We start from the raw sequence: 13,891 nt of genomic DNA on the forward strand, positions 1-13,891 counted from the left end.
AAGGTTCCCCTGCCCACTCCAGTATATGTACAGGCCTGTTTGAACTTTGCCAATGTCCATCTGGATGATCCAGAAGAGGCATGGGAGAAGGTCACATGGTCAGAGGGGACCAAAATTGAACTTTTTGGTATCAACTCCACTCGCCGTGCTTGAAGGAAGAAGGACGAGTACAGCCACAAGAACACCATTCCAACTGTGAAGCATGGGTGAGGAAACATCATACTGGGGGGGTTATCTGCAAAGACTACACCATATTGAAGGGAGGATGGATGGGGTCAAATGTCGCAAGATTTTGGCCAACAACCCCTCAGGAAGAACATTGAAGATGGGTCGTGGCTGTGTATTCCAGCAGGACAATAGCCTGAATCACACAGCCAGGGCGAGTAAGGAGCAGCTCTGTAAGAAGGATCTCAAGATCCTGGAGTGGCCGGCAGTCTCCAGACCTGAACGCAGCAGAAAATCTCTGGAGGGAGCTGAAACTCAATATTGCCCAGCGACAGCCCCGAAACCTGAAAGATCTGGAGAATATCTGTATGGAGGAGTGACCTGAAAGATCTGAAGAAGATCTGTATGGAGGAGCGACCTGAAAGATCTGGAGAAGATCTGTATGGAGAAGTGACCTGAAAGATGTGGAAAAGATCTGTACGGAGAAGTGACCTGAAAGATCTGGAGAAGATCTGTATGGAGAAGTGACCTGAAAGATTTGGAAAAGATCTGTATGGAGAAGTGACCTGAAAGATCTGGAGAAGATCTCTGGAGACGATCTGTATGGAGAAGTGACCTGAAAGATCTGGAGAAGATCTGTATGGAGGAGTGACCTGAGAGATCTGGAGAAGATCTGTATGGAGGAGTAACCTGAGAGATCTGGAGAAGATCTGTATGGAGGAGTGACTTGAAAGATCTGGAGAAGATCTGTATGGAGGAGTGACCTGAGAGATCTGGAGAAGATCTGTATGGAGGAGTGACCTGAGAGATCTGGAGAAGATCTGTATGGAGGAGTGACCTGAAAGATCTGGAAAAGATCTGTATGGAGAAGTGACCTGAAAGATCTGGAGAAGATCTGTATGGAGAAGTGACCTGAAAGATTTGGACAAGATCTGTATGGAGGAGTGACCTGAAAGATCTGGAGAAGATCTCTGGAGAAGATCTGTATGGAGAAGTGACCTGAAAGATCTGGAGAAGATCTGTATGGAGGAGTGACCTGAGAGATCTGGAGATCTGTATGGAGAAATTGCCGAAACTCCTGTTCTAGTGTGTGCAAACTTGGTTCTCAACTAAAGACGTCCGACCTCTGTAACTGCAAACAAAGGTTTCTACCAAATATTAAGTTCTGTTTTTCTATTGTTATCAAATACTTATTTCATGTAATAAAATGCAAATTTATTATTTATAAATCCTACAAGGGGATTCTCTGGAATTTTTTATTCTATCACAGGTGACGCTACCTATGATAAAAATTACAGACCGCTCCATTCTATGTAGGGGGGAAACTGCAACATCGGCAGAGGGTCAAATACTGTACTTATTCACCGCACTGTATATATATATATATATATATATATATATATATATATATATATATATATATATACAGTGCCTACAAGTAGTATTCAGCCCCCTGCAGATTTAGCAGGTTTGATAAGATGCAAACTTCAAACAAGAGCAGGATTTATTAACAGATGCATAAATCTTACAAACCAACAAGTTATGTTACTCAGTTAAATTTTAATAAATTTTCAACATAAAAGTGTGGGTCAATTATTATTCCACCCCTAGGTTTAATATTTTGTGGAATAACCCTTGTTTGCAATTACAGCTAATAATCGTCTTTTATAAGACCTGATCAGGCCGGCACAGGTCTCTGGAGTTATCTTGGCCCACTCCTCCATGCAGATCTTCTCCAAGTTATCTAGGTTCTTTGGGTGTCTCATGTGGACTTTAATCTTGAGCTCCTTCCACAAGTTTTCAATTGGGTTAAGGTCAGGAGACTGACTAGGCCACTGCAACACCTTGATTTTTTCCCTCTTGAACCAGGCCTTGGATTTCTTGGCTGTTTGCTTTGGGTCGTTGTCTTGTTGGAAGATGAAATGACGACCCATCTTAAGATTCTTGATGGAGGAGCGGAGGTTCTTGGCCAAAATCTCCAGGTAGGCCGTGCTATCCATCTTCCCATGGATGCGGACCAGATGGCCAGGCCCCTTGGCTGAGAAACAGCCCCACAGCATGATGCTGCCACCACCATGCTTGACTGTAGGGATGGTATTCTTGGGGTCGTATGCAGTGCCATCCAGTCTCCAAACGTCACGTGTGTGGTTGGCACCAAAGATCTCGATCTTGGTCTCATCAGACCAGAGAACCTTGAACCAGTCTGTCTCAGAGTCCTCCAAGTGATCATGAGCAAACTGTAGACGAGCCTTGACATGACGCTTTGAAAGTAAAGGTACCTTACGGGCTCATCTGGAACGGAGACCATTGCGGTGCAGTACGTTACTTATGGTATTGACTGAAACCAATGTCCCCACTGCCATGAGATCTTTCCGGAGCTCCTTCCTTGTTGTCCTTGGGTTAGCCTTGACTCTTCGGACAAGCCTGGCCTCGGCACGGGTGGAAACTTTCAAACGCTGTTAAGGCTGTGGAAGGCTAACAGTAGTTCCATAAGCCTTCCACTTCCGGATGATGCTCCCAACAGTGGAGACAGGTAGGCCCAACTCCTTGGAAAGGGTTTTGTACCCCTTGCCAGCCTTGTGACCCTCCACCATCTTGTCTCTGATGGCCTTGGAATGCTCCTTTGTCTTTCCCATGTTGACCAAGTATGATGCTGTTCCCAAGTTTGGGGAGGGTCTTAATTAGTCAGAAAAGGCTGGAAAAAGAGATAATTAATCCAAACATGTGAAGCTCATTGTTCTTTGTGCCTGAAATACTTCTTAATACTTTAGGGGAACCAAACAGAATTCTGGTGGATTGAGGGGTTGAATAATAAATGACCCTCTGAATAAACTTTTCACAATTTAAAAAAAAAAAAAAAAAAAGAAATAACATTCTTTTCTGCTGCATTTCACACTTCCAGGCTGATCTACAGTCCAAATGTCACAATGCCAAGTTATTCCGAATGTGTAAACCTGCTAAATCTGCAGGGGGTTGAATACTACTTGTAGGCACTGTATGTATATGTATATATATATATATATATATATATATATATATATATATATATATATATATATATATATATATATATATATATATATACACAGTACAGACCAAAAGCTTGGACACACCTCATTAAAAGAGTTTTCTTTATTTTCAGGACTCTAATAATAGTAGATTCACATTGAAGGCATCAAAACTATGAAGTAACACATGTGGAATGAAATACTTAAAAAAGTGTGAAACAACTGAAAATATGTCTTATATTCTAGGGTCTTATATTCTAGGTTCTGCAAAGTAGCCACTTTTTCCTTTGATTACTGCTTTGCACACTCTTGGCATTCTCTTGATGAGCTTCAAGAGGTAGTCACCGGAAATGGTTTTCCAACAGTCTTGAAGGAGTTCCCAGAGATGCTTAGCACTTGTTGGCCCTTTTGCCTTCACTCTGCGGTCCAGCTCACCCCAAACCATCTCGATTGGGTTCAGGTCTGGTGACTGTGGAGGCCAGGTCATCTGGCGTAGCACCCCATCACTCTCCTTCTTAGTCACATAGCCCTTACACAGCCTGGAGGTGTTTGGGGTCATTGTCCTGTTGAAAAATAAATGATGGTCCAACTAAACGCAAACCAGATGGAATAGCACGCTGCTGCAAGATGCTGTGGTAGCCATGCTGGTTCTGTATGCCTTCAATTTTGAATAAATCCCCAACAGTGTCACCAGCAAAGCCCCCCCACACAATCACACCTCCTCCATGCTTCATGGTGGGAACCAGCCATGTAGAGTCCATCCGTTCACCTTTTCTGCGTCGGACAAAGACACGGTGGTTGGATTCAAAGATCTCAAATTTGGACTCCTCAGACCAAAGCACAGATTTCCACTGGTCTAATGTCCATTTCTTGTGTTCTTGAGCCCAAACAAATCTCTTCTGCTTGTTGCCTGTCCTTAGCAGTGGTTTCCTAGCAGCTATTTTACCATGAAGGCCTGCTGCACAAAGTCTCCTCTTAACAGTTGTTCTAGAAATGAGAAGGTGTGTCCAAACTTTTGGGTTTATAGGTCCTGTCCCAACCAAAGTCCCAAAAGCAGACAACAGCCCACTGCGGGGGATAGGGCATCCACCAGGGCCCGGTAGATCCCAAGGGCCAGTGTCAGCGGGCACGGCTCCCAACAAAAATACCGGGAACGGACTCCCGTGTTCCAAACCGGGAAGTCCACAAACAACAAAAATAGTGCAGAGGAAAGTGACACCGACCATCACCCCGGGTGAGGAACCAGAATACACTCGGCCGTGGAGCTCCGGCCACTGGCACCTTGGTTTAGCACGGACTTGTGTGATTTCTTCAATAGTGAGTACACCAACATCCCCCGGTCCGTCTGGGTGCGCCGGCCCCTGCAATAACTATCCTCAGCACAGAGACACTGGGCCCCGGGGCATCCATCCCTACCCACGGAGGGTTAACAACAGCTAGCTGCCATCCCAACGCCCCGGGTGCTTCCCAATAGCAGCGGTGGTACCCCATTTTACCACACAGCGTTGGTGGCGTCACGAACTGTATACAATATCCCCACGTACCATTATCCCCTTTTTATTTCGAAGTGTCCGCGAGACCCCCGGGTCCGGAGACCCCTCGAGCCACACTGCAGATCCGGATCCGAGCAGCCCGGCTGCTGACGTGGTTAGTGGTCGGATGAGGCCATTTATTGTCATCTACAGTGCCTTGCGAAAGTATTCAGCCCCTTGAATTTTTCAACCTTTTCCCACATTTGAGGCTTCAAACATAAAGATATAAATGTTAATGTTCTGGTGAAGAATCAATAAGTGACACAATTGTGAAGATGGACGAAATTTATTGTTTATTTTAAACTTTTTTAAAAAATAATAAACTGAAAATTGGGGCGTGCAATATTATTCATCCCCTTTACTGTCAGTGCAGCGAACTCCCTCCAGAAGTTGATTGAGGGTCTCTGAATGATCCAATGTTGTCCTAAATGACTGATGATGATAAATATAAGCCCCTGTGTGTAATCAAGTCTCCGTATAATGCCCCTGCTCTGTGATAGTCTCAGGGTTCTGTGTAAAGCGCAGAGAGCATCATGAAGACCAAGGAACACAACAGGCAGGTCCAGGATACTGTTGTGGAGAGGTTTAAAGCCGGATTTGGTTACAAAAAGATTTCCACAGCTTTATCCATCCCAAGAAGCCCTGTGCAAGCGATCATATTGCAATGGAAGGAGCATCATACCCCTGCAAATCTACCAAGACCCGGCCTCCATCCAAACTGTCATCTCACACAAGGAGAAGACTGATCAGAGATGCAGCCAAGAGGCCCATGATCCCTCTGGATGATCTGCAGAGATCTACAGCTGAGGGGGGAGAGTCTGTCCATAGCACAACAATCAGTCGTACACTGCACAAATCTGGCCTTTGTGGAAGAGTGGCAAGAAGAAAGCCATTTCTCACAGATATCCATAAAAAGTGTCGTTTAAAGTTTCCCACAAGCCTCCTGGAGACCCCAAACATGTGGAAGAAGGGGCTCTGCTCAGAGGAAACCAAAATCACACTATCTGGGCACAATGCCAAACGATAAAAGCAACACAGCTCATCACCCTGAACACACCATCCCCACTGTCAAACATGGTGGTGGCCACATCATGGTTTGGGCCTGCTTTTCTTCAGCAGGGACAGAGAAGATGGTTAAAATTGATGGGAAGATGGATGGAGCCAAATACAGGACCATTCTTGAAGAAAACCTGTTGGAGTCTGCAAAAGACCTGAGACTGGGACGGAGATTTGTCTTCCAACAAGACTATGATCCCAAACATAAAGCAAAATCTACAATGGAATGGTTCACAAATAACCGTATCCAGGTGTTAGAATGGCCAAGTCATAGCCCAGACCTGAACCCAATCGAGAATCTGTGGAAGGAGCTGAAAACTGCTGTTCACAAACGTCTCCATCCAACCTCACTCAGCTCCAGCTGTTTACAAAGGAAGAATGGTCGAGAATTTCAGTCTCTCCATGTGCAAAACTGATAGACACATCCCCCAAGAGACTTGTGCTGTAATCGCAGCAAAAGGGGAGCTACAAAGGATTCACTCACAGGGGATGAATAATATTACACGCCCCAATTTACAGTTATTTATTTTTTATAAAAGTGTAAAATCAGCAATAAATTTCCTTCCTCTTCACAATTGTGTCACTTGTTGCTGATTCTTCACCAGAACATTCACATTTTATCTTTATGTTTGAAGCCTGAAATGTGGGAGAAGGTGGAAAAATTCAAGGGGCTGAATACTTTCACAAGGCACTGTACTGTGTTTTCTCTTTTTAAATCTTAATAACAACCAAAAATCATTATTTAGTATTAAAGCACCAAGAAAGAGGACCCTGCCCGCGAGGGCTCACAGTCTACAGGAGCGGAGAGGACCCTGCCCACGAGGGCTCACAGTCTACAGGAGCGGAGAGGACCCTGCCCACGAGGGCTCACAGTCTACAGGTGCGGAGAGGACCCTGCCCGCGAGGGCTCACAGTCTACAGGAAGAGAAAGGACCCTGCCCGCGAGGGCTGACAGTCTACAGAAGGAGAGAGGACCCTGCCCACGAGGGCTCAGTCTACAGGAAGAGAGAGGACCCTGCCCGTGAGGGCTCACACTCTACAGGAGCGGAGAGGACCCTGCCCGCGAGGGCTCACAGTCTACAGGAAGAGAGAGGACCCTGCCCGCGAGGGCTCACAGTCTACAGGAAGAGAGAGGACCCTGCCCACGAGGGCTCACAGTCTACAGGAAGAGAGAGGACCCTGCCCGCGAGGGCTGACAGTCTACAGGAGGAGAGAGGACCCTGCCCGCGAGGGCTCACAGTCTACAGGAGGAGAGAGGACCCTGCCCGCGAGGGCTGACAGTCTACAGGAAGAGAGAGGACCCTGCCCGCGAGGGCTGACAGTCTACAGGAAGAGAGAGGACCCTGCCCGTGAAGGCTCACAGTCTACAGGACTAGAGAGGACCCTGCCCGCGAGGGCTCACAGTCTACAGGAAGAGAGAGGACCCTGCCCGTGAAGACTCACAGTCTACAAGAGGAGAGAGGACCCTGCCCGCGAGGGCTCACAGTTTACAAAAAGAGAGAGGACCTTCACAGTTTACAGGAAGAGAGAGGACCCTGCATGCGAGGGCTCACAGTCAACAGGAAGAGATGGTACCCTGCCCGCAAGGGCTTCACTGTGTACAGGAGCGGAGAGGACCCTGCCCACGAGGGCTCACAGTCTACAGGAGGAGAGAGGACCCTGCCCATGAAGACTCACAGTCTACAAGGGATGAGTAAGGATACAGTAGGTGAGGGTTGAGATGGTCGCGCAATGTTATGGTGGACTGAGGGTTCCTACAGGTTGTAGGCTTGTTGGAAAAGGTGGGTCTTCAGGTTCCTTTTGAAGATTGTCAAGGTAGGCGAGAGTCTGATGTGTTGTGGCAGAGCGTTCCAGAGTATGGGGGAGGCACGGGAGAAATCTTGGATGCGATTGTGGGAAGAGGAGATGACGGGAATAGAAAAGGAGATCTTGTGAGTATTGGAGGTTACGTGCAGGTAGGTATCGGGAGACGAGGTCACAGATATATGGAGGAGACAGGTTGTGCATGGCTTTAGGGTTTTGAACTGGAGTTGTTAGGCAATGGGAAGCCAGGGAAGGGATTGGCAGAGAGGAGAGGTCGGGGAGTAGCGGGGGAGAGGAGGATCAGTTGGGCCGCAGAGTTTAGAATAGATTGTAGGGGTGCGAGACTGTTAGAAGGGAGGCCACAGAGCAGAGGGTTACAGTAGTCCAGGCGGGAGATCATAAAAGCATGCAATGGGGCTTTTGCAGCTTCTTGGGAAAGGAATGTACGAATCCAGGAAATATTTTGAGTTGGAGGTGGCAAAAACATCCATATGACCCTGATGAAAAATTCCCATCCCCCAGTTCTTAATACGGTGTATTCCCCCCTAACATCAATGGCAGCTTGAAGTCTTTTGTGGTAGTTGTGGATGAGGCTCTTTATTTTCTCAGATGATAAAGCTGCCCATTCTTCTTGGCGCCTTCAGTTCTTGTAAATTCCTTGCATGAACTGCGCTTTGCTTGAGTTCTCCCCAGAGTGGCTCAATGGTAATGAGGAGACTGAGGTGGCCACTCCAGAACCTTCATTTTGTTCTGCTGTAGCCAATGACAGGTCGACTTGGCCTTGTGTTTTGGATCGTTGTCATGTTGGAACATCCAAGTACGTCCCATGCGCAGCTTCCGGGCTGATGAGTGCAGATTTGCCTCCAGTGTTTGCTGCATTCATCTTTCCTTCACCTTTGAAGATTTTATATAACGTCCAACTGTGGAAATGATTATTATTCCAACAGCTATTCATTATAATGAAGATCACACATGGGAAGCCGCTGTAAGCTTCCAAATCATGCCACATGGGGGTAACACTGATCCTCTCCTCTCTCTCAGCCTCTCCTCTCTCTCAGCCTCTCCTGTGTCTCAGCCTCCCCTGTCTCTCTGCCTCTCGATCTCCCCGGCTTTCTCCTCTCTCTCGGCCTCCCCTCCCTCTCAGCTTCCCCTCTCCTTTCTCTCGACTACTCTCCTGTCTCTCTGCCTCCCCTCCCTCTCAGCCTCCCTTGTTTCTCAGCCTCCCCTCCCTCTCAGCCTCCCATGTTTCTCAGCCTCCCCTCCCTCTCAGCCTCCCTTGTTTCTCAGCCTCCCCCCTCCGCCTCCCCTCCCTCTCAGCCTCCCTTGTTTCTTAGCTTCTCCTTTCTCTCGACCTCTCTCCTGTCTCTCGGTCTCTCTCCCTCTCCTTCCTCTTGGCTTCTCTCCTGTTTCTCAGCCTCCCTTAATTCTTAGCTTCTTCTCTCTTTCGACCTCTCCTCCCTCTCATCCTCACTTGTCTCTCAGTTTCTCGGCCTCTCTCCATCTCAGCCTCCCCTCCCTCTCTGCTTCTCTCCTGTCTCTCAGCCTCCCTTGGCTCTTGGCTTCTCCCCTCCCTCTCAGCCTCCTCTCTCTCGGCTTCTCTCCTGTCTCTCAGCCTCCCCTCCCTCTCAGCATCCCTTGTCTTTTGGCTTCTCCCCTCCCTCAGCCTCTCATCTCGGCCTCCCCTCCCTCAGCCTCTCCTGTTTCTCAACCTCCCCAGCCCCTCCTGTCTCTCAGCCTCCCCTCCCTCTCGGCCTCCCATGTCTCTTGGCTTCTGCTCTCTCTCAGCCTCCCCCCTCCTGTCTCTCAGCCTCCCCTTGTCTCTTGGCTTCTCTCCTGTTTTTCAGCCTCCCCTCCCTTGTCTCTTGGCCTCCCCTCTCCTCTCTCTTGGCTTCTCCTCTCTCTCGGCCTCCCCTCCCTCTCAGCCTCCCCCCTCCGTCTCTCTGCCTCCCCTCCCTCTCAGCCTTCCTTGTCTCTTGGCTTCTCCTCCCTTTCAGCCTCCCCCCCCTCTCAGCCTTCCTTGTCTCTTAGCTTCCCCTCTCTCTCGGCCTCCCCTCCCTCTCAGCCTCCCCCCTCCGCCTCCCCTCCCTCTCAGCCTCCCTTGTCTCTTGGCTTCTCCTCTCTCTCGGCCTTCCCTCCCTCTCAGCCTCCCTTGCCTCTTGGCTTCTCCTCTCTCTCGGCCTGCCCTCCCTCTCAGCCTCCCACCTCCGCCTCTCCCCTCCCTCTCAGCCTCCCTTGTCTCTTGGCTTCTCCTCTCTCTTGGCCTCCCCTCCCTCTCAGCCTCTCTCCTCTTTTTCGGCCTCCCCTCCCTCTTGGCTTCTCCTCTCGGCCTCCCCTCCGCCTCTCTCCTGTCTCTGGGCATCCCTCCCTCTCAGTCTCCCCTCCCTCTCAGCCTGCCTTGTCTCTTGGCTTCTCTCCTGTTTCTCAGCCTCCCCTCCCTTGTCTCTTGGCCTCCCCTCTCCTCTTTCTTGGCCTCCCCTCCATTGTCTCTTGGCCTCCCCTCTCCTCTTTCTTGGCCTCCCCTCCCTTGTCTCTTGGCCTCCCCTCTCCTCTTTCTTGGCCTCCCCTCCCTTGTCTCTTGGCTTCTCCTCTGTCTCGGCCTCCCCTCCCTCTCTCCTCTTTCTCGGCCTCCCCTCCCTCTCAGCCTCTCTCCTCTTTCTCGGCCTCCCCTCCCTCTCTCCTCTTTCTCGGCCTCCCCTCCCTCTCAGCCTCTCTCCTCTTTCTCGGCCTCCCCTCCCTCTCTCCTCTTTCTCGGCCTCTCCTCCCTCTTGGCTTCTCCTCTCTCTCGACCTCCCCTCCCTCTCAGCCTCCCCCCTCCGCCTCTCTCCTGTCTGTGGGCCTCCCTCCCTGCCTACCCTCTTTCTCAGCCTGCCTTGTCTCTTGGCTTCTCTTCTCTCGGCCTCCCCTCCCTCTCAACCTCCCCCCTGTGCTTCTCTCCTGTCTCTCAGCCTCCCCTCCCTCTCGGCCTCTCTCCTGTCTCTCAGCCTCTCTTCTCTTTCTCGGCCTCCCCTCCCTCTCTCCTCTTTCTCGGCCTCCCCTCCCTCTTGGCTTCTCTCTCTCGGCCTCCCCCTCAGGCTCTCCCCTCCGCCTCTCTCCTGTCTCTAAGCCTCCCTCCCTCTCAGCCTCTCTCCTCTTTCTCGGCCTCCCCTCCCTCTTGGCTTCTCCTCTCTCTCGACCTCCCCTCCCTCTCAGCCACTCCCCTCCGCCTCTCTCCTGTCTCTGGGCCTCCCTCCCTCTCAGCCTGCCTTGTCTCTTGGCTTCTCTCCTGCCTCTCAGCCACCCCTCTCCTCTCTCGCGGCCTCCCCTCCCTTGTCACTCAGCCTCTCTCCTCTTTCTCGGCCTCCCCTCCCTCTCTCCTCTTTCTCGGCCTCCCCTCCCTCTCTCCTCTTTCTCGGCCTCCCCTCCCTCTTGGATTCTCCTCTCTCTCGACCTCCCCTCCCTCTCAGCCTCCCCCCTCCACCTCTCTCCTGTCTGTGGGCCTCCCTCCCTGCCTCCCCTCCTTCTCAGCCTGCCTTGTCTCTTGGCTTCTCTTCTCTCTCGGCCTCCCCTCCCTCTCAACCTCCCCCCTGTGCCTCTCTCCTGTCTCTCAGCCTCCCCTCCCTCTCGGCCTCTCTCCTGTCTCTTAGCCTCCCCTCCCTTGTCTCTTGGCTTCTCCTGTCTCGGCCTGCCCTCCCTCTCAGCCTCCCTTCTCTTTCTCGGCCTCCCCTCCCTCTCTCTCGGCCTCCCCTCCCCCTCAGGCTCTCCCCTCCGCATCTCTCCTGTCTCTAAGCCTCCCTCCCTCTCAGCCTCCCTTGTCTATCGGCCTCCCCTCCCTCTCAGCCTCTCTCCTCTTTCTTGGCCCTCCCCTCCCTCTCTCTCGGCCTCCCCTCCCTCTCAGCCACTCCCTTCCGCCTCTCTCCTGTCTCTGGGCCTCCCTCCCTCTCAGCCTGCCTTGTCTCTTGGCTTCTCTCCTGCCTCTCAGCCACCCCTCTCTCGCGGCCTCCCCTCCCTTTTCTCTCAGCCTCCCCTCTCCTCTCTCACGGCCTCCCCTCTCCTCTCTCGCGGCCTCCCCTCTCCTCTCTCGCGGCCTCCCCTCCCTTTTCTCTCAGCCTCCCCTCCTCTCTCGCGGCCTCCCCTCCCTTGTCTCTCGCGGCCTCCCCTCTCCTCTCTCGCGGCCTCCCCTCCCTTGTCTCTCGCGGCCTCCCCTCTCCTCTCTCGCGGCCTCCCCTCCCTTGTCTCTCAGCCTCCCCTCTCCTCTCTCGCGGCCTCCCCTCTCCTCTCTCGCGGCCTCCCCTCCCTTTTCTCTCAGCCTCCCCTCCTCTCTCGCGGCCTCCCCTCCCTTGTCTCTCGCGGCCTCCCCTCTCCTCTCTCGCGGCCTCCCCTCCCTTGTCTCTCGCGGCCTCCCCTCTCCTCTCTCGCGGCCTCCCCTCCCTTGTCTCTCAGCCTCCCCTCTCCTCTCTCGCGGCCTCCCCTCTCCTCTCTCTCAGCCTCCCCTCTCCTCTCTCGCGGCCTCCCCTCTCCTCTCTCGCGGCCTCCCCTCTCCTCTCTCGCGGCCTCCCCTCCCTTTTCTCTCAGCCTCCCCTCCTCTCTCGCGGCCTCCCCTCCCTTGTCTCTCGCGGCCTCCCCTCTCCTCTCTCTCAGCCTCCCCTCCCTTGTCTCTCAGCCTCCCCTCTCCTCTCTCGCGGCCTCCCCTCTCCCTATGACGTCGTTTCCCATTATCATGTTTCTTCTAACTTTTCGGTCACGTGTCTGCCGTGTTGTCTATACATCTGTCGTCACCATAGTAACAGGAGCGGTTAACCACGCCCCTTCTTCTCGTCCTGTTTCTGGCCCCGGCCTTTTTCCGCTCTGGCGGGTGACGTAATTGCCGGGACTATATTCCGGCGGAGGTATACACAGGCGCACTTTTAGCCTCGGTGATTTCTGGGAGTTTTCCTCCGGGGTTCCGGTTGCTGCTCCGTTTCTTTGTCATCCTCTCGTTGCTATGACCATAGGAGTAAAATTAAGTCGGATTTTACTGGGAGGTGTGACGTCATATCCGGAAGCAACAGCCGGAGCTGAGGCGGCCAATCAGCGCGCACCGGCGGTTTAAATCCCCCAAACTATCAGCAGCTCCTGGACCTGGGGTGACTGGGAGCTGATTATACCCCCCTGGACCTGGGGTGACTGGGAGCTGATTACACCCCCCTGGACCTGGGGTGACTGGGAGCTGATTACACCCCCCTGGACCTGGGGTGACTGGGAGCTGATTATACCCCCCTGGACCTGGGGTGACTGGGAGCTGATTATACCCCCCTGGACCTGGGGTGACTGGGAGCTGATTACACCCCCCTGGACCTGGGGTGACTGGGAGCTGATTATACCCCCCTGGACCTGGGGTGACTGGGAGCTGATTACACCCCCCTGGACCTGGGGTGACTGGGAGCTGATTATACCCCCCCTGGACCTGGGGTGACTGCGAGCTGATTATACCCCCCTGGACCTGGGGTGACTGCGAGCTGATTATACCCCCCTGTACCTGGGGTGACTGGGAGCTGATTATACCCCCCTGGACCTGGGGTGACTGGGAGCTGATTATACCCCCCTGGACCTGGGGTGACTGGGAGCTGATTATACCCCCCCCCCTGGACCTGGGGTGACTGGGAGCTGATTATACCCCCCCCCCTGGACCTGGGGTGACTGGGAGCTGATTATACCCCCCCCCCCCTGGACCTGGGGTGACTGGGAGCTGATTATACCCCCCCTGGACCTGGGGTGACTGGGAGCTGATTATACCCCCCCTGGACCTGGGGTGACTGGGAGCTGATTATACCCCCCCTGGACCTGGGGTGACTGGGAGCTGATTATACCCCCCCTGGACCTGGGGTGACTGGGAGCTGATTATACCCCCCTGGACCTGGGGTGACTGGGAGCTGATTACACCCCCCTGGACCTGGGGTGACTGGGAGCTGATTACACCCCCCTGGACCTGGGGTGACTGGGAGCTGATTATACCCCCCTGGACCTGGGGTGACTGGGAGCTGATTACACCCCCCTGGACCTGGGGTGACTGGGAGCTGATTATACCCCCCCTGGACCTGGGGTGACTGGGAGCTGATTATACCCCCCTGGACCTGGGGTGACTGGGAGCTGATTACACCCCCCTGGACCTGGGGTGACTGGGAGCTGATTATACCCCCCTGGACCTGGGGTGACTGGGAGCTGATTATACCCCCCCCCCCTGGACCTGGGGTGACTGGGAGCTGATTATACCCCCCCTGGACCTGGGGTGACTGGGAGCTGATTACACGGCCCCTGGACCTGGGGTGACTGGGAGCTGATTATACCCCCCCTGGACCTGGGGTGACTGGG

Source organism: Anomaloglossus baeobatrachus, chromosome 5 (assembly GCF_048569485.1).
Source record: "Anomaloglossus baeobatrachus isolate aAnoBae1 chromosome 5, aAnoBae1.hap1, whole genome shotgun sequence".
Classification (NCBI taxonomy): Eukaryota; Metazoa; Chordata; class Amphibia; order Anura; family Aromobatidae; genus Anomaloglossus; species Anomaloglossus baeobatrachus.